Source organism: Pseudophryne corroboree, chromosome 4 (assembly GCF_028390025.1).
Source record: "Pseudophryne corroboree isolate aPseCor3 chromosome 4, aPseCor3.hap2, whole genome shotgun sequence".
NCBI classification, from domain to species: Eukaryota; Metazoa; Chordata; class Amphibia; order Anura; family Myobatrachidae; genus Pseudophryne; species Pseudophryne corroboree.
This window is the reverse complement of record NC_086447.1, coordinates 91294496-91315719: the sequence shown is the minus strand read 5'-3', so window position 1 is coordinate 91315719 and position 21224 is coordinate 91294496. Positions and strand designations below refer to the sequence as shown.

The window sequence follows — 21224 nt, the reverse complement described above, 5'->3', positions numbered from 1 at the left end:
AATTGTAAGTAAAGTTTAAATGTTTGCATTTGAAACTAAAGAACAACTCTGGTGGGACTCGAACCCACAACCTTTGAATAACTACAACCTACTAGAAGTCCAATGCGCTATCCATTGCGCCACAGAGCCACTGATGTATCATATTTTTGTATCAACAGTACAATGTGTTGAATACTCTTATGTTTTAAATGACAATCTGTGATGAAACTAACCTTTTTATTTTTCTATTTTTTAAGTATGCTATAAAGAGAGTATCGTAGAGTGAGAGTAAAATTTTTGTAATGATTTCAGAAATAGCTCCCACTTTGTGTGAGGTGCAAATCAATATGGGGACAATTGCACCATGTCTGATTGAGTGTTTGTTGCAAAGAAACTGGAGACAGAAACATTTTGGTAACATTTATATAGGTTTTGTATTTTTACCAGTATAGATATTTATATTAATTTATATTATAATAATTACATGGCTATCGAGTGTCAGATATTTATAACATTGCTCCCAAATGCAACAGCTATGTCTGAGTCTTCCTCTTACTGTTTTCAAGTGCAAGTCCTATATCAGGTTTTAGCAATTGTGTAGGTTATTTGTAATACCCATCTAAGGATTTTTTATGATTTTTGAGTGTACTGTAGATACACTTCAAGCTTTGTATTCCTACGTGAGCAGACTCAACATAATATTTTGATTGCTGGTTAAAAATAACCATCCACATTTTTGATCAGCAGTTATTAATTTAAAGTATCTAAAATTGATTTGTAACTGGTCTTACATTTAAATCATTTTTATGTCAACAGCCTATAATTACTTTGTATATATAGTATATAGGTCTCCCATATACAATGTCTATGTTATGTATCATTTTAAGTAAATTTTAAATGTTTGCATTTGAAGCTAAAAAATGACTCTGGTGGGACTCGAACCCACAACCTTTGAATAACTACAACCTGCTAGAAGTCCAATGCGCTATCCATTGCGCCACAGAGCCACTAAAGCAGCAAGCGTTTGTATCGACAGTACAACTTGTAGAATACTTTCATGTTTTAAAAGCTACAATCTGTGATGAAACAAATCTATTATGTCTTTCTTTTTTTAGTAGGATGTATATACCGAGTATTGTAGAGTAAGAGCCAAAATTTTATACTGATTTCAGAAAAAGCATCCTCATTGTGTGAGGTGCAAAAAAATGTGAGGACAATTGCACCCTGTGTGAAATAGTAACTGTTTATTGCAATACAAACTAAAGACCAAAATATTTTCTAAAATGTTTTTAATGTTTAGAGTGCTTAACAGTGTAGATATTCATCTTATTTCATACTATAATATAATGTTGCTAACCTGTGTCAGATATTTCCAACATTCCTCTTGAATGCAACATCCCTGTCTGAGTTTTCCGGCTGCTGATTTCGAGTGCAAGTCCTATATCAGGTTTAAGCAATTATTTAGCTAATATGTGATAACCATGTAAGGATTACAGGTAAAAAGGATTTCATGTTTTTTGAGTGTAGATACCCTTCAAGGTCTGCATAGCTAGCTGAGCAGACTCAACATTGAATTTGGTTGCTGGTTAAATATAACAATAAGCATTTTTGATCAGCAGTTATTGATTTAAAGTATCGAAAATTGATTTGTAATTGGTGATCTTACATTGAAAAGATTTTTATGTCACCAGCCTATCATTACTTTGTATATATATATATAGTAAATAAGTCTCCTGTAAACAATGTCTACGATATGTATTATTGTAAGTAAACTTTAAATCTTTGCATTTGAAACTGAAGAACGACTCTGGTGGGACTCGAACCCACAACCTTTGAATAACTACAACCTACTAGAAGTCCAATGCGCTATCCATTGTGCCACAGAGCCACTGATGTATCATGTTTTTGTATCAACAGTACAATGTGTTGAATACTCTTATGTTTTAAATGACACAATCTGTGATGAAACTAATCTTTTTATTTTTCTATTTTTTAAGTATGCTGTAAAGAGAGTATCGTAGAGTGAGAGTAAAATTTTTGTAATGATATCAGAAATAGCTCCCACTTTGTGTGAGGTGCAAATCAATTTGGGGACAATTGCACCATGTCTGATTGAGTGTTTGTTGCAATTTCTGATGAAATCTGACCCCATTACCCCTATTTTTTATTTCTTGCCCAAAATCCACAAAAACTTGGAAAACCCGCCCGGAAGACCTATTGTGGCGGGTATTGATTCACTTACATCAAATTTATCGGAATATGTAGATGTTTTCCTCAAACCTTATGTGAAAGAGCTACCATCATACCTGAAGGACACTACCGCTGTGTTGAACTCCTTAAAAGACCTTGAATGGAAAAACACGTTTAGGTGGGCGACAATAGATGTCCAGTCATTATACACCTGCATAAACCACGAAAAAGGAGTAACTGCATGCAGAGAATTCATGGAAACTGATACCTCATTAACAGCTACTCACAAAGATTTTATCTGTGATGTTATGTTTTTTATTCTTCAGCACAACTATTTTAAATTTTTAGACCACTTTTATCTACAGCGATGCGGGACCGCTATGGGGACGATTTTTGCACCGAGCTTCGCAAATCTTTTTATGGGCAGTTGGGAGAAGAATTTTATCTATGGTAACCATGATTTTAAGAACCATCTGATTTTTTACCGTCGCTACATAGATGACATTTTAATTATCTGGGATGGCTCAGAAGAAAGGTTTTACAAATTTGTTGAATTCCTGAGTAAAAACGAGCTAAATCTTGTTTTTACATCAAAGATCAATAAAGAATCCTTTGAATTCCTCGATCTGATTCTAGAGGGGAGGGATGGAAGAATTGAAACCAAGAACTTCATCAAGCCAGTTGACACAAATAGTTACCTTCACTACAAAAGTAATCATTTAAAGAAATGGAAAAACAACATCCCCTTCTCCCAATTTAACAGAATAAAGAGAAATTGCAGCAACCAGGGAGAATGCGAAGCCCAAATTGAGAAGTACAAAAGCAGATTTGAGGATAAAGAATATCCAATCAATATCTTGGAAGAAGCAGCCACTAAAGCAAAGGCACTGGAGAGATCAACATTACTAGAATACAAGCCTAAAGAAATGAAAAAAGATTCCGTTTCGTTCATTACAACATACAATCGCCATGAGAAATCCATCAGAGACTCACTTAGTAAACATTGGGGTATACTATTAATGGACCCGGTCCTTAAAGAATTCTTGCCTCCTCGCCCCGAGATCATCTTCAGAAAATCTAAGAATCTTAAAGATGTTCTAGCACCAAGCATGCTACGAAAGGAACCTGAAGAAAGTACACGATTGCCGAAATGCACTGGATCCTTTAAATGTGGCCGATGTAACATCTGCAGGTACCTACATCCAGTGAGGAAAACATTCACAGACATGGAGAAAAAGGAAGTGTACAAAATCAAAGACTTTATAAACTGCAATACCCAATCAGTTATTTATCTATTGGAATGCGAGTGTGGAAAACAATATGTGGGAAAGACAAAGAGACCGTTAAAAATAAGGATTCAAGAACACATCCGCAATAAAAAAAATCAAATGGAGAATCACGCTGTATCCAAACATTTCAAGATGGCACACAACTACAATCCGGAGGCCTTGACCTTCAAGGCAATTGAACTAGTGAAATTGGGAGAAAGAGGCGGCGACCTGGCAAATAAACTTTCACGCAGAGAAATGTATTGGATTTTCCAATTGCAGACACTCCATCCGAAGGGGTTCAATGACTATTATGAAATCGCTCCGTTCCTGTGAATTTTCTGGTGCAATCATTACGGTTGGAATCCAACCCCCTGTTCTTCATCCACCCCTTAATATAACCATGACATAGATATCCGTATCCAATATCACCTCCTAAACTTATATCCTCCTCCTCCCCCACTTCCAATCCCATTGCCACTGCCTCCCTTCCCCACCCCCCCTCCTCCCACTCAACCCCACCCCCACCCCACCCCCACCCCACCTCTGATATATGATTATACTAATATTATGATTCTATTTGTAATATGACACATGTATGGTAAGTAATTATTACAGTCAAACCACACTGGAAATGCCCAATCTCGCCCGATCTTGGAAGCGAAGCAGTGTCGGGCCTGATCAGTACCAGACTAGGGAGACCATCTGGGAATATCAGGTACTGTAAATAAAAAACTATATAATAAAAGCCTACATGAGCTAGTCATTGTTACAATTACACATATATGAACCTATCACTAGCCCTTTTTTATTTCTGCACTTCTAAACTTGATCATACTGTCTGCACCTTATCACTAATTACATTAAGCACTACAAGTAACCCTATTTACATTTAGTTCTATTATTATTATCTGTTTTAATAATATTATCTATATTTATATATATTTTATATATCTGCACGTCAGCGCACTTTATTTGATGAAGCATCTTATTTATATATATGATAAACCTATCTAGGAACTGTTATTATGGTGACTAAATTGCTTCTAATCACCTATTAATTAAACTTCTTTTTTTTTTCTGTTTACATGGTTCACAGAGGATCAATATGATAATATCCCTGATTTTGACCTCCATTAACATGGCCGCAGCATGAAATACCTATATGAAAAACCACACAAAGATGGCCGCCGATGGAGCTCTTTATGTGAATACTCCTGGCCTCTAGGAAGAACTGAATCTGCTAAAACTACGGGCGCATGCGCGGTCGCGTCTCCGGAAGTGGGGCGGAAGTGACGCGACGTCAGAATACCGGAAGTGTGGCGGAAAAGCCGCCAGCGCTTCTTAAAATGGCTTTTTCTAGACCTCTCTTGCTCCAAAGTTATTTTTAAAGTATATATTATACACTGTACTGTTATATAGCATCCGATCATATTATATAAGATCACAAACTAGTAGATTACAGTCTGTTTGGCAACACCATGTGCAAACCACAGGAAGTGATGTCATAATTACCACTAGATCACTACTGGTATAAATAGAAGCTTGGTCCCACTCTGCTAACACCCCTTGATGAAGTCTGTATGACGAAACGCGTTGGGCAACCTGGCAGTGACCTTATACCCAGTTAAGTTATAATCTTCTTATCTATTTTTAATGGGTAATATACTTAGAATTGTGTAAATTGTTTTTATCCCATTTTTTAAAGAGACCTGTTATTAAGATATTTTTATGTGTAAAACCTTATGTGAAAACTTTATTTTATGTGAATAAATTGTATTTATATTTTTTACCTTCATTGTGAGTTTTTAAAAGACACCGTTGGTCGCTATATTCCCCCCTCCCCCCTTTTTATATATATATATATATAGTAAATAAGTCTCCTGTATACAATGTCTACGTTATGTATTATTGTAAGTAAACTTTAAATCTTTGCATTTGAAACTAAAGAATGACTCTGGAGGGACTCGAACCCACAACCTTTGAATAACTACAACCTATGAGAAGTCCAATGCGCTATCCATTGCGCCACAGAGCCACTGAAGCAGCAAGCGTTTGTATCGACAGTACAACTTGTAGAATACTTTCATGTTTGAAAAGCTACAATCTGTGATGAAACAAATCTATTATGTCTTTCTTTTTTTAGTAGGATGTATATACAGAGTATTGTAGAGTAAGAGCCAAAATTTTATACTGATTTCAGAAATAGCATCCTCATTGTGTGAGGTGCAAAAAAATGTGGGGACAATTGCACCCTGTGTGAAATAGTAACTGTTTATTGCAATACAAACTAAAGACCAAAATATTTTCTAAAATGTATTTAATGTTTAGAGTGCTTAACAGTGTAGATATTCATCTTATTTCATACTATAATGATAATGTTGCTAACCTGTGTCAGATATTTCCAACATTCCTCTTGAATGCAACATCCCTGTCTGAGTTTTCCGGCTGCTGATTTTGAGTGCAAGTCCTATATCAGGTTTAAGCAATTATTTAGCTAATATGTGATAACCATGTAAGGATTACAGGTAAAAAGGATTTCATGTTTTTTGAGTGTAGATACCCTTCAAGGTCTGCATAGCTAGCTGAGCAGACTCAACATTGAATTTGGTTGCTGGTTAAATAAAACAATAAGCATTTTTGATCAGCAGTTATTGATTTAAAGTATCGAAAATTGATTTGTAATTGGTGATCTTACATTGAAAAGATTTTTATGTCACCAGCCTATCATTACTTTGTATATATATATATATATATATAGTAAATAAGTCTCCTGTATACAATGTCTACGTTATGTATAATTGTAAGTAAAGTTTAAATGTTTGCATTTGAAACTAAAGAACGACTCTGGTGGGACTCGAACCCACAACCTTTGAATAACTACAACCTACTAGAAGTCCAATGCGCTATCCATTGCGCCACAGAGCCACTGATGTATCATATTTTTGTATCAACAGTACAATGTGTTGAATACTCTTATGTTTTAAATGACAATCTGTGATGAAACTAACCTTTTTATTTTTCTATTTTTTAAGTATGCTATAAAGAGAGTATCGTAGAGTGAGAGTAAAATTTTTGTAATGATTTCAGAAATAGCTCCCACTTTGTGTGAGGTGCAAATCAATATGGGGACAATTGCACCATGTCTGATTGAGTGTTTGTTGCAAAGAAACTGGAGACAGAAACATTTTGGTAACATTTATATAGGTTTTGTATTTTTACCAGTATAGATATTTATATTAATTTATATTATAATAATTACATGGCTATCGAGTGTCAGATATTTATAACATTGCTCCCAAATGCAACAGCTATGTCTGAGTCTTCCTCTTACTGTTTTCAAGTGCAAGTCCTATATCAGGTTTTAGCAATTGTGTAGGTTATTTGTAATACCCATCTAAGGATTTTTTATGATTTTTGAGTGTACTGTAGATACACTTCAAGCTTTGTATTCCTACGTGAGCAGACTCAACATAATATTTTGATTGCTGGTTAAAAATAACCATCCACATTTTTGATCAGCAGTTATTAATTTAAAGTATCTAAAATTGATTTGTAACTGGTCTTACATTTAAATCATTTTTATGTCAACAGCCTATAATTACTTTGTATATATAGTATATAGGTCTCCCATATACAATGTCTATGTTATGTATCATTTTAAGTAAATTTTAAATGTTTGCATTTGAAGCTAAAAAATGACTCTGGTGGGACTCGAACCCACAACCTTTGAATAACTACAACCTGCTAGAAGTCCAATGCGCTATCCATTGCGCCACAGAGCCACTAAAACAGCAAGCGTTTGTATCGACAGTACAACTTGTAGAATACTTTCATGTTTTAAAAGCTACAATCTGTGATGAAACAAATCTATTATGTCTTTCTTTTTTTAGTAGGATGTATATACCGAGTATTGTAGAGTAAGAGCCAAAATTTTATACTGATTTCAGAAAAAGCATCCTCATTGTGTGAGGTGCAAAAAAATGTGAGGACAATTGCACCCTGTGTGAAATAGTAACTGTTTATTGCAATACAAACTAAAGACCAAAATATTTTCTAAAATGTTTTTAATGTTTAGAGTGCTTAACAGTGTAGATATTCATCTTATTTCATACTATAATATAATGTTGCTAACCTGTGTCAGATATTTCCAACATTCCTCTTGAATGCAACATCCCTGTCTGAGTTTTCCGGCTGCTGATTTCGAGTGCAAGTCCTATATCAGGTTTAAGCAATTATTTAGCTAATATGTGATAACCATGTAAGGATTACAGGTAAAAAGGATTTCATGTTTTTTGAGTGTAGATACCCTTCAAGGTCTGCATAGCTAGCTGAGCAGACTCAACATTGAATTTGGTTGCTGGTTAAATATAACAATAAGCATTTTTGATCAGCAGTTATTGATTTAAAGTATCGAAAATTGATTTGTAATTGGTGATCTTACATTGAAAAGATTTTTATGTCACCAGCCTATCATTACTTTGTATATATATATATAGTAAATAAGTCTCCTGTAAACAATGTCTACGATATGTATTATTGTAAGTAAACTTTAAATCTTTGCATTTGAAACTGAAGAACGACTCTGGTGGGACTCGAACCCACAACCTTTGAATAACTACAACCTACTAGAAGTCCAATGCGCTATCCATTGTGCCACAGAGCCACTGATGTATCATGTTTTTGTATCAACAGTACAATGTGTTGAATACTCTTATGTTTTAAATGACACAATCTGTGATGAAACTAATCTTTTTATTTTTCTATTTTTTAAGTATGCTGTAAAGAGAGTATCGTAGAGTGAGAGTAAAATTTTTGTAATGATATCAGAAATAGCTCCCACTTTGTGTGAGGTGCAAATCAATTTGGGGACAATTGCACCATGTCTGATTGAGTGTTTGTTGCAATTTCTGATGAAATCTGACCCCATTACCCCTATTTTTTATTTCTTGCCCAAAATCCACAAAAACTTGGAAAACCCGCCCGGAAGACCTATTGTGGCGGGTATTGATTCACTTACATCAAATTTATCGGAATATGTAGATGTTTTCCTCAAACCTTATGTGAAAGAGCTACCATCATACCTGAAGGACACTACCGCTGTGTTGAACTCCTTAAAAGACCTTGAATGGAAAAACACGTTTAGGTGGGCGACAATAGATGTCCAGTCATTATACACCTGCATAAACCACGAAAAAGGAGTAACTGCATGCAGAGAATTCATGGAAACTGATACCTCATTAACAGCTACTCACAAAGATTTTATCTGTGATGTTATGTTTTTTATTCTTCAGCACAACTATTTTAAATTTTTAGACCACTTTTATCTACAGCGATGCGGGACCGCTATGGGGACGATTTTTGCACCGAGCTTCGCAAATCTTTTTATGGGCAGTTGGGAGAAGAATTTTATCTATGGTAACCATGATTTTAAGAACCATCTGATTTTTTACCGTCGCTACATAGATGACATTTTAATTATCTGGGATGGCTCAGAAGAAAGGTTTTACAAATTTGTTGAATTCCTGAGTAAAAACGAGCTAAATCTTGTTTTTACATCAAAGATCAATAAAGAATCCTTTGAATTCCTCGATCTGATTCTAGAGGGGAGGGATGGAAGAATTGAAACCAAGAACTTCATCAAGCCAGTTGACACAAATAGTTACCTTCACTACAAAAGTAATCATTTAAAGAAATGGAAAAACAACATCCCCTTCTCCCAATTTAACAGAATAAAGAGAAATTGCAGCAACCAGGGAGAATGCGAAGCCCAAATTGAGAAGTACAAAAGCAGATTTGAGGATAAAGAATATCCAATCAATATCTTGGAAGAAGCAGCCACTAAAGCAAAGGCACTGGAGAGATCAACATTACTAGAATACAAGCCTAAAGAAATGAAAAAAGATTCCGTTTCGTTCATTACAACATACAATCGCCATGAGAAATCCATCAGAGACTCACTTAGTAAACATTGGGGTATACTATTAATGGACCCGGTCCTTAAAGAATTCTTGCCTCCTCGCCCCGAGATCATCTTCAGAAAATCTAAGAATCTTAAAGATGTTCTAGCACCAAGCATGCTACGAAAGGAACCTGAAGAAAGTACACGATTGCCGAAATGCACTGGATCCTTTAAATGTGGCCGATGTAACATCTGCAGGTACCTACATCCAGTGAGGAAAACATTCACAGACATGGAGAAAAAGGAAGTGTACAAAATCAAAGACTTTATAAACTGCAATACCCAATCAGTTATTTATCTATTGGAATGCGAGTGTGGAAAACAATATGTGGGAAAGACAAAGAGACCGTTAAAAATAAGGATTCAAGAACACATCCGCAATAAAAAAAATCAAATGGAGAATCACGCTGTATCCAAACATTTCAAGATGGCACACAACTACAATCCGGAGGCCTTGACCTTCAAGGCAATTGAACTAGTGAAATTGGGAGAAAGAGGCGGCGACCTGGCAAATAAACTTTCACGCAGAGAAATGTATTGGATTTTCCAATTGCAGACACTCCATCCGAAGGGGTTCAATGACTATTATGAAATCGCTCCGTTCCTGTGAATTTTCTGGTGCAATCATTACGGTTGGAATCCAACCCCCTGTTCTTCATCCACCCCTTAATATAACCATGACATAGATATCCGTATCCAATATCACCTCCTAAACTTATATCCTCCTCCTCCCCCACTTCCAATCCCATTGCCACTGCCTCCCTTCCCCACCCCCCCTCCTCCCACTCAACCCCACCCCACCCCCACCCCACCTCTGATATATGATTATACTAATATTATGATTCTATTTGTAATATGACACATGTATGGTAAGTAATTATTACAGTCAAACCACACTGGAAATGCCCAATCTCGCCCGATCTTGGAAGCGAAGCAGTGTCGGGCCTGATCAGTACCAGACTAGGGAGACCATCTGGGAATATCAGGTACTGTAAATAAAAAACTATATAATAAAAGCCTACATGAGCTAGTCATTGTTACAATTACACATATATGAACCTATCACTAGCCCTTTTTTATTTCTGCACTTCTAAACTTGATCATACTGTCTGCACCTTATCACTAATTACATTAAGCACTACAAGTAACCCTATTTACATTTAGTTCTATTATTATTATCTGTTTTAATAATATTATCTATATTTATATATATTTTATATATCTGCACGTCAGCGCACTTTATTTGATGAAGCATCTTATTTATATATATGATAAACCTATCTAGGAACTGTTATTATGGTGACTAAATTGCTTCTAATCACCTATTAATTAAACTTCTTTTTTTTTTCTGTTTACATGGTTCACAGAGGATCAATATGATAATATCCCTGATTTTGACCTCCATTAACATGGCCGCAGCATGAAATACCTATATGAAAAACCACACAAAGATGGCCGCCGATGGAGCTCTTTATGTGAATACTCCTGGCCTCTAGGAAGAACTGAATCTGCTAAAACTACGGGCGCATGCGCGGTCGCGTCTCCGGAAGTGGGGCGGAAGTGACGCGACGTCAGAATACCGGAAGTGTGGCGGAAAAGCCGCCAGCGCTTCTTAAAATGGCTTTTTCTAGACCTCTCTTGCTCCAAAGTTATTTTTAAAGTATATATTATACACTGTACTGTTATATAGCATCCGATCATATTATATAAGATCACAAACTAGTAGATTACAGTCTGTTTGGCAACACCATGTGCAAACCACAGGAAGTGATGTCATAATTACCACTAGATCACTACTGGTATAAATAGAAGCTTGGTCCCACTCTGCTAACACCCCTTGATGAAGTCTGTATGACGAAACGCGTTGGGCAACCTGGCAGTGACCTTATACCCAGTTAAGTTATAATCTTCTTATCTATTTTTAATGGGTAATATACTTAGAATTGTGTAAATTGTTTTTATCCCATTTTTTAAAGAGACCTGTTATTAAGATATTTTTATGTGTAAAACCTTATGTGAAAACTTTATTTTATGTGAATAAATTGTATTTATATTTTTTACCTTCATTGTGAGTTTTTAAAAGACACCGTTGGTCGCTATATTCCCCCCTCCCCCCTTTTTATATATATATATATAGTAAATAAGTCTCCTGTATACAATGTCTACGTTATGTATTATTGTAAGTAAACTTTAAATCTTTGCATTTGAAACTAAAGAATGACTCTGGAGGGACTCGAACCCACAACCTTTGAATAACTACAACCTATTAGAAGTCCAATGCGCTATCCATTGCGCCACAGAGCCACTGAAGCAGCAAGCGTTTGTATCGACAGTACAACTTGTAGAATACTTTCATGTTTGAAAAGCTACAATCTGTGATGAAACAAATCTATTATGTCTTTCTTTTTTTAGTAGGATGTATATACAGAGTATTGTAGAGTAAGAGCCAAAATTTTATACTGATTTCAGAAATAGCATCCTCATTGTGTGAGGTGCAAAAAAATGTGGGGACAATTGCACCCTGTGTGAAATAGTAACTGTTTATTGCAATACAAACTAAAGACCAAAATATTTTCTAAAATGTATTTAATGTTTAGAGTGCTTAACAGTGTAGATATTCATCTTATTTCATACTATAATGATAATGTTGCTAACCTGTGTCAGATATTTCCAACATTCCTCTTGAATGCAACATCCCTGTCTGAGTTTTCCGGCTGCTGATTTTGAGTGCAAGTCCTATATCAGGTTTAAGCAATTATTTAGCTAATATGTGATAACCATGTAAGGATTACAGGTAAAAAGGATTTCATGTTTTTTGAGTGTAGATACCCTTCAAGGTCTGCATAGCTAGCTGAGCAGACTCAACATTGAATTTGGTTGCTGGTTAAATAAAACAATAAGCATTTTTGATCAGCAGTTATTGATTTAAAGTATCGAAAATTGATTTGTAATTGGTGATCTTACATTGAAAAGATTTTTATGTCACCAGCCTATCATTACTTTGTATATATATATATATATATAGTAAATAAGTCTCCTGTATACAATGTCTACGTTATGTATAATTGTAAGTAAAGTTTAAATGTTTGCATTTGAAACTAAAGAACAACTCTGGTGGGACTCGAACCCACAACCTTTGAATAACTACAACCTACTAGAAGTCCAATGCGCTATCCATTGCGCCACAGAGCCACTGATGTATCATATTTTTGTATCAACAGTACAATGTGTTGAATACTCTTATGTTTTAAATGACAATCTGTGATGAAACTAACCTTTTTATTTTTCTATTTTTTAAGTATGCTATAAAGAGAGTATCGTAGAGTGAGAGTAAAATTTTTGTAATGATTTCAGAAATAGCTCCCACTTTGTGTGAGGTGCAAATCAATATGGGGACAATTGCACCATGTCTGATTGAGTGTTTGTTGCAAAGAAACTGGAGACAGAAACATTTTGGTAACATTTATATAGGTTTTGTATTTTTACCAGTATAGATATTTATATTAATTTATATTATAATAATTACATGGCTATCGAGTGTCAGATATTTATAACATTGCTCCCAAATGCAACAGCTATGTCTGAGTCTTCCTCTTACTGTTTTCAAGTGCAAGTCCTATATCAGGTTTTAGCAATTGTGTAGGTTATTTGTAATACCCATCTAAGGATTTTTTATGATTTTTGAGTGTACTGTAGATACACTTCAAGCTTTGTATTCCTACGTGAGCAGACTCAACATAATATTTTGATTGCTGGTTAAAAATAACCATCCACATTTTTGATCAGCAGTTATTAATTTAAAGTATCTAAAATTGATTTGTAACTGGTCTTACATTTAAATCATTTTTATGTCAACAGCCTATAATTACTTTGTATATATAGTATATAGGTCTCCCATATACAATGTCTATGTTATGTATCATTTTAAGTAAATTTTAAATGTTTGCATTTGAAGCTAAAAAATGACTCTGGTGGGACTCGAACCCACAACCTTTGAATAACTACAACCTGCTAGAAGTCCAATGCGCTATCCATTGCGCCACAGAGCCACTAAAGCAGCAAGCGTTTGTATCGACAGTACAACTTGTAGAATACTTTCATGTTTTAAAAGCTACAATCTGTGATGAAACAAATCTATTATGTCTTTCTTTTTTTAGTAGGATGTATATACCGAGTATTGTAGAGTAAGAGCCAAAATTTTATACTGATTTCAGAAAAAGCATCCTCATTGTGTGAGGTGCAAAAAAATGTGAGGACAATTGCACCCTGTGTGAAATAGTAACTGTTTATTGCAATACAAACTAAAGACCAAAATATTTTCTAAAATGTTTTTAATGTTTAGAGTGCTTAACAGTGTAGATATTCATCTTATTTCATACTATAATATAATGTTGCTAACCTGTGTCAGATATTTCCAACATTCCTCTTGAATGCAACATCCCTGTCTGAGTTTTCCGGCTGCTGATTTCGAGTGCAAGTCCTATATCAGGTTTAAGCAATTATTTAGCTAATATGTGATAACCATGTAAGGATTACAGGTAAAAAGGATTTCATGTTTTTTGAGTGTAGATACCCTTCAAGGTCTGCATAGCTAGCTGAGCAGACTCAACATTGAATTTGGTTGCTGGTTAAATATAACAATAAGCATTTTTGATCAGCAGTTATTGATTTAAAGTATCGAAAATTGATTTGTAATTGGTGATCTTACATTGAAAAGATTTTTATGTCACCAGCCTATCATTACTTTGTATATATATATATAGTAAATAAGTCTCCTGTAAACAATGTCTACGATATGTATTATTGTAAGTAAACTTTAAATCTTTGCATTTGAAACTGAAGAACGACTCTGGTGGGACTCGAACCCACAACCTTTGAATAACTACAACCTACTAGAAGTCCAATGCGCTATCCATTGTGCCACAGAGCCACTGATGTATCATGTTTTTGTATCAACAGTACAATGTGTTGAATACTCTTATGTTTTAAATGACACAATCTGTGATGAAACTAATCTTTTTATTTTTCTATTTTTTAAGTATGCTGTAAAGAGAGTATCGTAGAGTGAGAGTAAAATTTTTGTAATGATATCAGAAATAGCTCCCACTTTGTGTGAGGTGCAAATCAATTTGGGGACAATTGCACCATGTCTGATTGAGTGTTTGTTGCAATTTCTGATGAAATCTGACCCCATTACCCCTATTTTTTATTTCTTGCCCAAAATCCACAAAAACTTGGAAAACCCGCCCGGAAGACCTATTGTGGCGGGTATTGATTCACTTACATCAAATTTATCGGAATATGTAGATGTTTTCCTCAAACCTTATGTGAAAGAGCTACCATCATACCTGAAGGACACTACCGCTGTGTTGAACTCCTTAAAAGACCTTGAATGGAAAAACACGTTTAGGTGGGCGACAATAGATGTCCAGTCATTATACACCTGCATAAACCACGAAAAAGGAGTAACTGCATGCAGAGAATTCATGGAAACTGATACCTCATTAACAGCTACTCACAAAGATTTTATCTGTGATGTTATGTTTTTTATTCTTCAGCACAACTATTTTAAATTTTTAGACCACTTTTATCTACAGCGATGCGGGACCGCTATGGGGACGATTTTTGCACCGAGCTTCGCAAATCTTTTTATGGGCAGTTGGGAGAAGAATTTTATCTATGGTAACCATGATTTTAAGAACCATCTGATTTTTTACCGTCGCTACATAGATGACATTTTAATTATCTGGGATGGCTCAGAAGAAAGGTTTTACAAATTTGTTGAATTCCTGAGTAAAAACGAGCTAAATCTTGTTTTTACATCAAAGATCAATAAAGAATCCTTTGAATTCCTCGATCTGATTCTAGAGGGGAGGGATGGAAGAATTGAAACCAAGAACTTCATCAAGCCAGTTGACACAAATAGTTACCTTCACTACAAAAGTAATCATTTAAAGAAATGGAAAAACAACATCCCCTTCTCCCAATTTAACAGAATAAAGAGAAATTGCAGCAACCAGGGAGAATGCGAAGCCCAAATTGAGAAGTACAAAAGCAGATTTGAGGATAAAGAATATCCAATCAATATCTTGGAAGAAGCAGCCACTAAAGCAAAGGCACTGGAGAGATCAACATTACTAGAATACAAGCCTAAAGAAATGAAAAAAGATTCCGTTTCGTTCATTACAACATACAATCGCCATGAGAAATCCATCAGAGACTCACTTAGTAAACATTGGGGTATACTATTAATGGACCCGGTCCTTAAAGAATTCTTGCCTCCTCGCCCCGAGATCATCTTCAGAAAATCTAAGAATCTTAAAGATGTTCTAGCACCAATCATGCTACGAAAGGAACCTGAAGAAAGTACACGATTGCCGAAATGCACTGGATCCTTTAAATGTGGCCGATGTAACATCTGCAGGTACCTACATCCAGTGAGGAAAACATTCACAGACATGGAGAAAAAGGAAGTGTACAAAATCAAAGACTTTATAAACTGCAATACCCAATCAGTTATTTATCTATTGGAATGCGAGTGTGGAAAACAATATGTGGGAAAGACAAAGAGACCGTTAAAAATAAGGATTCAAGAACACATCCGCAATAAAAAAAATCAAATGGAGAATCACGCTGTATCCAAACATTTCAAGATGGCACACAACTACAATCCGGAGGCCTTGACCTTCAAGGCAATTGAACTAGTGAAATTGGGAGAAAGAGGCGGCGACCTGGCAAATAAACTTTCACGCAGAGAAATGTATTGGATTTTCCAATTGCAGACACTCCATCCGAAGGGGTTCAATGACTATTATGAAATCGCTCCGTTCCTGTGAATTTTCTGGTGCAATCATTACGGTTGGAATCCAACCCCCTGTTCTTCATCCACCCCTTAATATAACCATGACATAGATATCCGTATCCAATATCACCTCCTAAACTTATATCCTCCTCCTCCCCCACTTCCAATCCCATTGCCACTGCCTCCCTTCCCCACCCCCCCTCCTCCCACTCAACCCCACCCCCACCCCACCCCCACCCCACCTCTGATATATGATTATACTAATATTATGATTCTATTTGTAATATGACACATGTATGGTAAGTAATTATTACAGTCAAACCACACTGGAAATGCCCAATCTCGCCCGATCTTGGAAGCGAAGCAGTGTCGGGCCTGATCAGTACCAGACTAGGGAGACCATCTGGGAATATCAGGTACTGTAAATAAAAAACTATATAATAAAAGCCTACATGAGCTAGTCATTGTTACAATTACACATATATGAACCTATCACTAGCCCTTTTTTATTTCTGCACTTCTAAACTTGATCATACTGTCTGCACCTTATCACTAATTACATTAAGCACTACAAGTAACCCTATTTACATTTAGTTCTATTATTATTATCTGTTTTAATAATATTATCTATATTTATATATATTTTATATATCTGCACGTCAGCGCACTTTATTTGATGAAGCATCTTATTTATATATATGATAAACCTATCTAGGAACTGTTATTATGGTGACTAAATTGCTTCTAATCACCTATTAATTAAACTTCTTTTTTTTTTCTGTTTACATGGTTCACAGAGGATCAATATGATAATATCCCTGATTTTGACCTCCATTAACATGGCCGCAGCATGAAATACCTATATGAAAAACCACACAAAGATGGCCGCCGATGGAGCTCTTTATGTGAATACTCCTGGCCTCTAGGAAGAACTGAATCTGCTAAAACTACGGGCGCATGCGCGGTCGCGTCTCCGGAAGTGGGGCGGAAGTGACGCGACGTCAGAATACCGGAAGTGTGGCGGAAAAGCCGCCAGCGCTTCTTAAAATGGCTTTTTCTAGACCTCTCTTGCTCCAAAGTTATTTTTAAAGTATATATTATACACTGTACTGTTATATAGCATCCGATCATATTATATAAGATCACAAACTAGTAGATTACAGTCTGTTTGGCAACACCATGTGCAAACCACAGGAAGTGATGTCATAATTACCACTAGATCACTACTGGTATAAATAGAAGCTTGGTCCCACTCTGCTAACACCCCTTGATGAAGTCTGTATGACGAAACGCGTTGGGCAACCTGGCAGTGACCTTATACCCAGTTAAGTTATAATCTTCTTATCTATTTTTAATGGGTAATATACTTAGAATTGTGTAAATTGTTTTTATCCCATTTTTTAAAGAGACCTGTTATTAAGATATTTTTATGTGTAAAACCTTATGTGAAAACTTTATTTTATGTGAATAAATTGTATTTATATTTTTTACCTTCATTGTGAGTTTTTAAAAGACACCGTTGGTCGCTATATTCCCCCCTCCCCCCTTTTTATATATATATATATATAGTAAATAAGTCTCCTGTATACAATGTCTACGTTATGTATTATTGTAAGTAAACTTTAAATCTTTGCATTTGAAACTAAAGAATGACTCTGGAGGGACTCGAACCCACAACCTTTGAATAACTACAACCTATGAGAAGTCCAATGCGCTATCCATTGCGCCACAGAGCCACTGAAGCAGCAAGCGTTTGTATCGACAGTACAACTTGTAGAATACTTTCATGTTTGAAAAGCTACAATCTGTGATGAAACAAATCTATTATGTCTTTCTTTTTTTAGTAGGATGTATATACAGAGTATTGTAGAGTAAGAGCCAAAATTTTATACTGATTTCAGAAATAGCATCCTCATTGTGTGAGGTGCAAAAAAATGTGGGGACAATTGCACCCTGTGTGAAATAGTAACTGTTTATTGCAATACAAACTAAAGACCAAAATATTTTCTAAAATGTATTTAATGTTTAGAGTGCTTAACAGTGTAGATATTCATCTTATTTCATACTATAATGATAATGTTGCTAACCTGTGTCAGATATTTCCAACATTCCTCTTGAATGCAACATCCCTGTCTGAGTTTTCCGGCTGCTGATTTTGAGTGCAAGTCCTATATCAGGTTTAAGCAATTATTTAGCTAATATGTGATAACCATGTAAGGATTACAGGTAAAAAGGATTTCATGTTTTTTGAGTGTAGATACCCTTCAAGGTCTGCATAGCTAGCTGAGCAGACTCAACATTGAATTTGGTTGCTGGTTAAATAAAACAATAAGCATTTTTGATCAGCAGTTATTGATTTAAAGTATCGAAAATTGATTTGTAATTGGTGATCTTACATTGAAAAGATTTTTATGTCACCAGCCTATCATTACTTTGTATATATATATATATATATATAGTAAATAAGTCTCCTGTATACAATGTCTACGTTATGTATAATTGTAAGTAAAGTTTAAATGTTTGCATTTGAAACTAAAGAACGACTCTGGTGGGACTCGAACCCACAACCTTTGAATAACTACAACCTACTAGAAGTCCAATGCGCTATCCATTGCGCCACAGAGCCACTGATGTATCATATTTTTGTATCAACAGTACAATGTGTTGAATACTCTTATGTTTTAAATGACAATCTGTGATGAAACTAACCTTTTTATTTTTCTATTTTTTAAGTATGCTATAAAGAGAGTATCGTAGAGTGAGAGTAAAATTTTTGTAATGATTTCAGAAATAGCTCCCACTTTGTGTGAGGTGCAAATCAATATGGGGACAATTGCACCATGTCTGATTGAGTGTTTGTTGCAAAGAAACTGGAGACAGAAACATTTTGGTAACATTTATATAGGTTTTGTATTTTTACCAGTATAGATATTTATATTAATTTATATTATAATAATTACATGGCTATCGAGTGTCAGATATTTATAACATTGCTCCCAAATGCAACAGCTATGTCTGAGTCTTCCTCTTACTGTTTTCAAGTGCAAGTCCTATATCAGGTTTTAGCAATTGTGTAGGTTATTTGTAATACCCATCTAAGGATTTTTTATGATTTTTGAGTGTACTGTAGATACACTTCAAGCTTTGTATTCCTACGTGAGCAGACTCAACATAATATTTTGATTGCTGGTTAAAAATAACCATCCACATTTTTGATCAGCAGTTATTAATTTAAAGTATCTAAAATTGATTTGTAACTGGTCTTACATTTAAATCATTTTTATGTCAACAGCCTATAATTACTTTGTATATATAGTATATAGGTCTCCCATATACAATGTCTATGTTATGTATCATTTTAAGTAAATTTTAAATGTTTGCATTTGAAGCTAAAAAATGACTCTGGTGGGACTCGAACCCACAACCTTTGAATAACTACAACCTGCTAGAAGTCCAATGCGCTATCCATTGCGCCACAGAGCCACTAAAGCAGCAAGCGTTTGTATCGACAGTACAACTTGTAGAATACTTTCATGTTTTAAAAGCTACAATCTGTGATGAAACAAATCTATTATGTCTTTCTTTTTTTAGTAGGATGTATATACCGAGTATTGTAGAGTAAGAGCCAAAATTTTATACTGATTTCAGAAAAAGCATCCTCATTGTGTGAGGTGCAAAAAAATGTGAGGACAATTGCACCCTGTGTGAAATAGTAACTGTTTATTGCAATACAAACTAAAGACCAAAATATTTTCTAAAATGTTTTTAATGTTTAGAGTGCTTAACAGTGTAGATATTCATCTTATTTCATACTATAATATAATGTTGCTAACCTGTGTCAGATATTTCCAACATTCCTCTTGAATGCAACATCCCTGTCTGAGTTTTCCGGCTGCTGATTTCGAGTGCAAGTCCTATATCAGGTTTAAGCAATTATTTAGCTAATATGTGATAACCATGTAAGGATTACAGGTAAAAAGGATTTCATGTTTTTTGAGTGTAGATACCCTTCAAGGTCTGCATAGCTAGCTGAGCAGACTCAACATTGAATTTGGTTGCTGGTTAAATATAACAATAAGCATTTTTGATCAGCAGTTATTGATTTAAAGTATCGAAAATTGATTTGTAATTGGTGATCTTACATTGAAAAGATTTTTATGTCACCAGCCTATCATTACTTTGTATATATATATATAGTAAATAAGTCTCCTGTAAACAATGTCTACGATATGTATTATTGTAAGTAAACTTTAAATCTTTGCATTTGAAACTGAAGAACGACTCTGGTGGGACTCGAACCCACAACCTTTGAATAACTACAACCTACTAGAAGTCCAATGCGCTATCCATTGTGCCACAGAGCCACTGATGTATCATGTTTTTGTATCAACAGTACAATGTGTTGAATACTCTTATGTTTTAAATGACACAATCTGTGATGAAACTAATCTTTTTATTTTTCTATTTTTTAAGTATGCTGTAAAGAGAGTATCGTAGAGTGAGAGTAAAATTTTTGTAATGATATCAGAAATAGCTCCCACTTTGTGTGAGGTGCAAATCAATTTGGGGACAATTGCACCATGTCTGATTGAGTGTTTGTTGCAATTTCTGATGAAATCTGACCCCATTACCCCTATTTTTTATTTCTTGCCCAAAATCCACAAAAACTTGGAAAACCCGCCCGGAAGACCTATTGTGGCGGGTATTGATTCACTTACATCAAATTTATCGGAATATGTAGATGTTTTCCTCAAACCTTATGTGAAAGAGCTACCATCATACCTGAAGGACACTACCGCTGTGTTGAACTCCTTAAAAGACCTTGAATGGAAAAACACGTTTAGGTGGGCGACAATAGATGTCCAGTCATTATACACCTGCATAAACCACGAAAAAGGAGTAACTGCATGCAGAGAATTCATGGAAACTGATACCTCATTAACAGCTACTCACAAAGATTTTATCTGTGATGTTATGTTTTTTATTCTTCAGCACAACTATTTTAAATTTTTAGACCACTTTT

The 21224-nt window shown here is 35.1% G+C and overlaps 15 non-coding genes and 3 pseudogenes across 15 annotated transcripts; 3 read left to right on the top strand and 15 right to left on the bottom strand.

Annotated features, from left to right (window-relative positions):
- Positions 1 to 43: 43 nt before the first annotated feature.
- Positions 44 to 129, bottom strand: TRNAR-UCU (transfer RNA arginine (anticodon UCU)). Its single transcript is given in 2 exon segments — positions 44 to 79; positions 93 to 129. It is a non-coding gene; the product is annotated as a tRNA-Arg (tRNA).
- Positions 130 to 900: 771 nt separating this feature from the next.
- TRNAR-UCU (transfer RNA arginine (anticodon UCU)) lies at positions 901 to 986 on the bottom strand. The gene is given in 2 exon segments: positions 901 to 936; positions 950 to 986. It is a non-coding gene; the product is annotated as a tRNA-Arg (tRNA).
- A 795-nt stretch (positions 987 to 1781) lies between these two features.
- On the bottom strand, positions 1782 to 1867 carry TRNAR-UCU (transfer RNA arginine (anticodon UCU)). Its single transcript is given in 2 exon segments — positions 1782 to 1817; positions 1831 to 1867. It is a non-coding gene; the product is annotated as a tRNA-Arg (tRNA).
- Positions 1868 to 4047: 2180 nt separating this feature from the next.
- On the top strand, positions 4048 to 4167 carry LOC134912098 (5S ribosomal RNA; annotated as a pseudogene).
- Positions 4168 to 5389: 1222 nt separating this feature from the next.
- TRNAR-UCU (transfer RNA arginine (anticodon UCU)) lies at positions 5390 to 5475 on the bottom strand. The gene is given in 2 exon segments: positions 5390 to 5425; positions 5439 to 5475. It is a non-coding gene; the product is annotated as a tRNA-Arg (tRNA).
- Positions 5476 to 6279: 804 nt separating this feature from the next.
- Positions 6280 to 6365, bottom strand: TRNAR-UCU (transfer RNA arginine (anticodon UCU)). Its single transcript is given in 2 exon segments — positions 6280 to 6315; positions 6329 to 6365. It is a non-coding gene; the product is annotated as a tRNA-Arg (tRNA).
- Positions 6366 to 7136: 771 nt separating this feature from the next.
- TRNAR-UCU (transfer RNA arginine (anticodon UCU)) lies at positions 7137 to 7222 on the bottom strand. The gene is given in 2 exon segments: positions 7137 to 7172; positions 7186 to 7222. It is a non-coding gene; the product is annotated as a tRNA-Arg (tRNA).
- A 795-nt stretch (positions 7223 to 8017) lies between these two features.
- On the bottom strand, positions 8018 to 8103 carry TRNAR-UCU (transfer RNA arginine (anticodon UCU)). Its single transcript is given in 2 exon segments — positions 8018 to 8053; positions 8067 to 8103. It is a non-coding gene; the product is annotated as a tRNA-Arg (tRNA).
- A 2174-nt stretch (positions 8104 to 10277) lies between these two features.
- LOC134912096 (5S ribosomal RNA) lies at positions 10278 to 10397 on the top strand (annotated as a pseudogene).
- Positions 10398 to 11617: 1220 nt separating this feature from the next.
- On the bottom strand, positions 11618 to 11703 carry TRNAR-UCU (transfer RNA arginine (anticodon UCU)). Its single transcript is given in 2 exon segments — positions 11618 to 11653; positions 11667 to 11703. It is a non-coding gene; the product is annotated as a tRNA-Arg (tRNA).
- Positions 11704 to 12505: 802 nt separating this feature from the next.
- Positions 12506 to 12591, bottom strand: TRNAR-UCU (transfer RNA arginine (anticodon UCU)). Its single transcript is given in 2 exon segments — positions 12506 to 12541; positions 12555 to 12591. It is a non-coding gene; the product is annotated as a tRNA-Arg (tRNA).
- A 771-nt stretch (positions 12592 to 13362) lies between these two features.
- TRNAR-UCU (transfer RNA arginine (anticodon UCU)) lies at positions 13363 to 13448 on the bottom strand. Its single transcript is given in 2 exon segments — positions 13363 to 13398; positions 13412 to 13448. It is a non-coding gene; the product is annotated as a tRNA-Arg (tRNA).
- Positions 13449 to 14243: 795 nt separating this feature from the next.
- On the bottom strand, positions 14244 to 14329 carry TRNAR-UCU (transfer RNA arginine (anticodon UCU)). Its single transcript is given in 2 exon segments — positions 14244 to 14279; positions 14293 to 14329. It is a non-coding gene; the product is annotated as a tRNA-Arg (tRNA).
- Positions 14330 to 16509: 2180 nt separating this feature from the next.
- Positions 16510 to 16629, top strand: LOC134912095 (5S ribosomal RNA; annotated as a pseudogene).
- A 1222-nt stretch (positions 16630 to 17851) lies between these two features.
- On the bottom strand, positions 17852 to 17937 carry TRNAR-UCU (transfer RNA arginine (anticodon UCU)). The gene is given in 2 exon segments: positions 17852 to 17887; positions 17901 to 17937. It is a non-coding gene; the product is annotated as a tRNA-Arg (tRNA).
- Positions 17938 to 18741: 804 nt separating this feature from the next.
- On the bottom strand, positions 18742 to 18827 carry TRNAR-UCU (transfer RNA arginine (anticodon UCU)). Its single transcript is given in 2 exon segments — positions 18742 to 18777; positions 18791 to 18827. It is a non-coding gene; the product is annotated as a tRNA-Arg (tRNA).
- Positions 18828 to 19598: 771 nt separating this feature from the next.
- Positions 19599 to 19684, bottom strand: TRNAR-UCU (transfer RNA arginine (anticodon UCU)). Its single transcript is given in 2 exon segments — positions 19599 to 19634; positions 19648 to 19684. It is a non-coding gene; the product is annotated as a tRNA-Arg (tRNA).
- A 795-nt stretch (positions 19685 to 20479) lies between these two features.
- TRNAR-UCU (transfer RNA arginine (anticodon UCU)) lies at positions 20480 to 20565 on the bottom strand. The gene is given in 2 exon segments: positions 20480 to 20515; positions 20529 to 20565. It is a non-coding gene; the product is annotated as a tRNA-Arg (tRNA).
- Between the last annotated feature and the right edge of the window lie 659 nt (positions 20566 to 21224).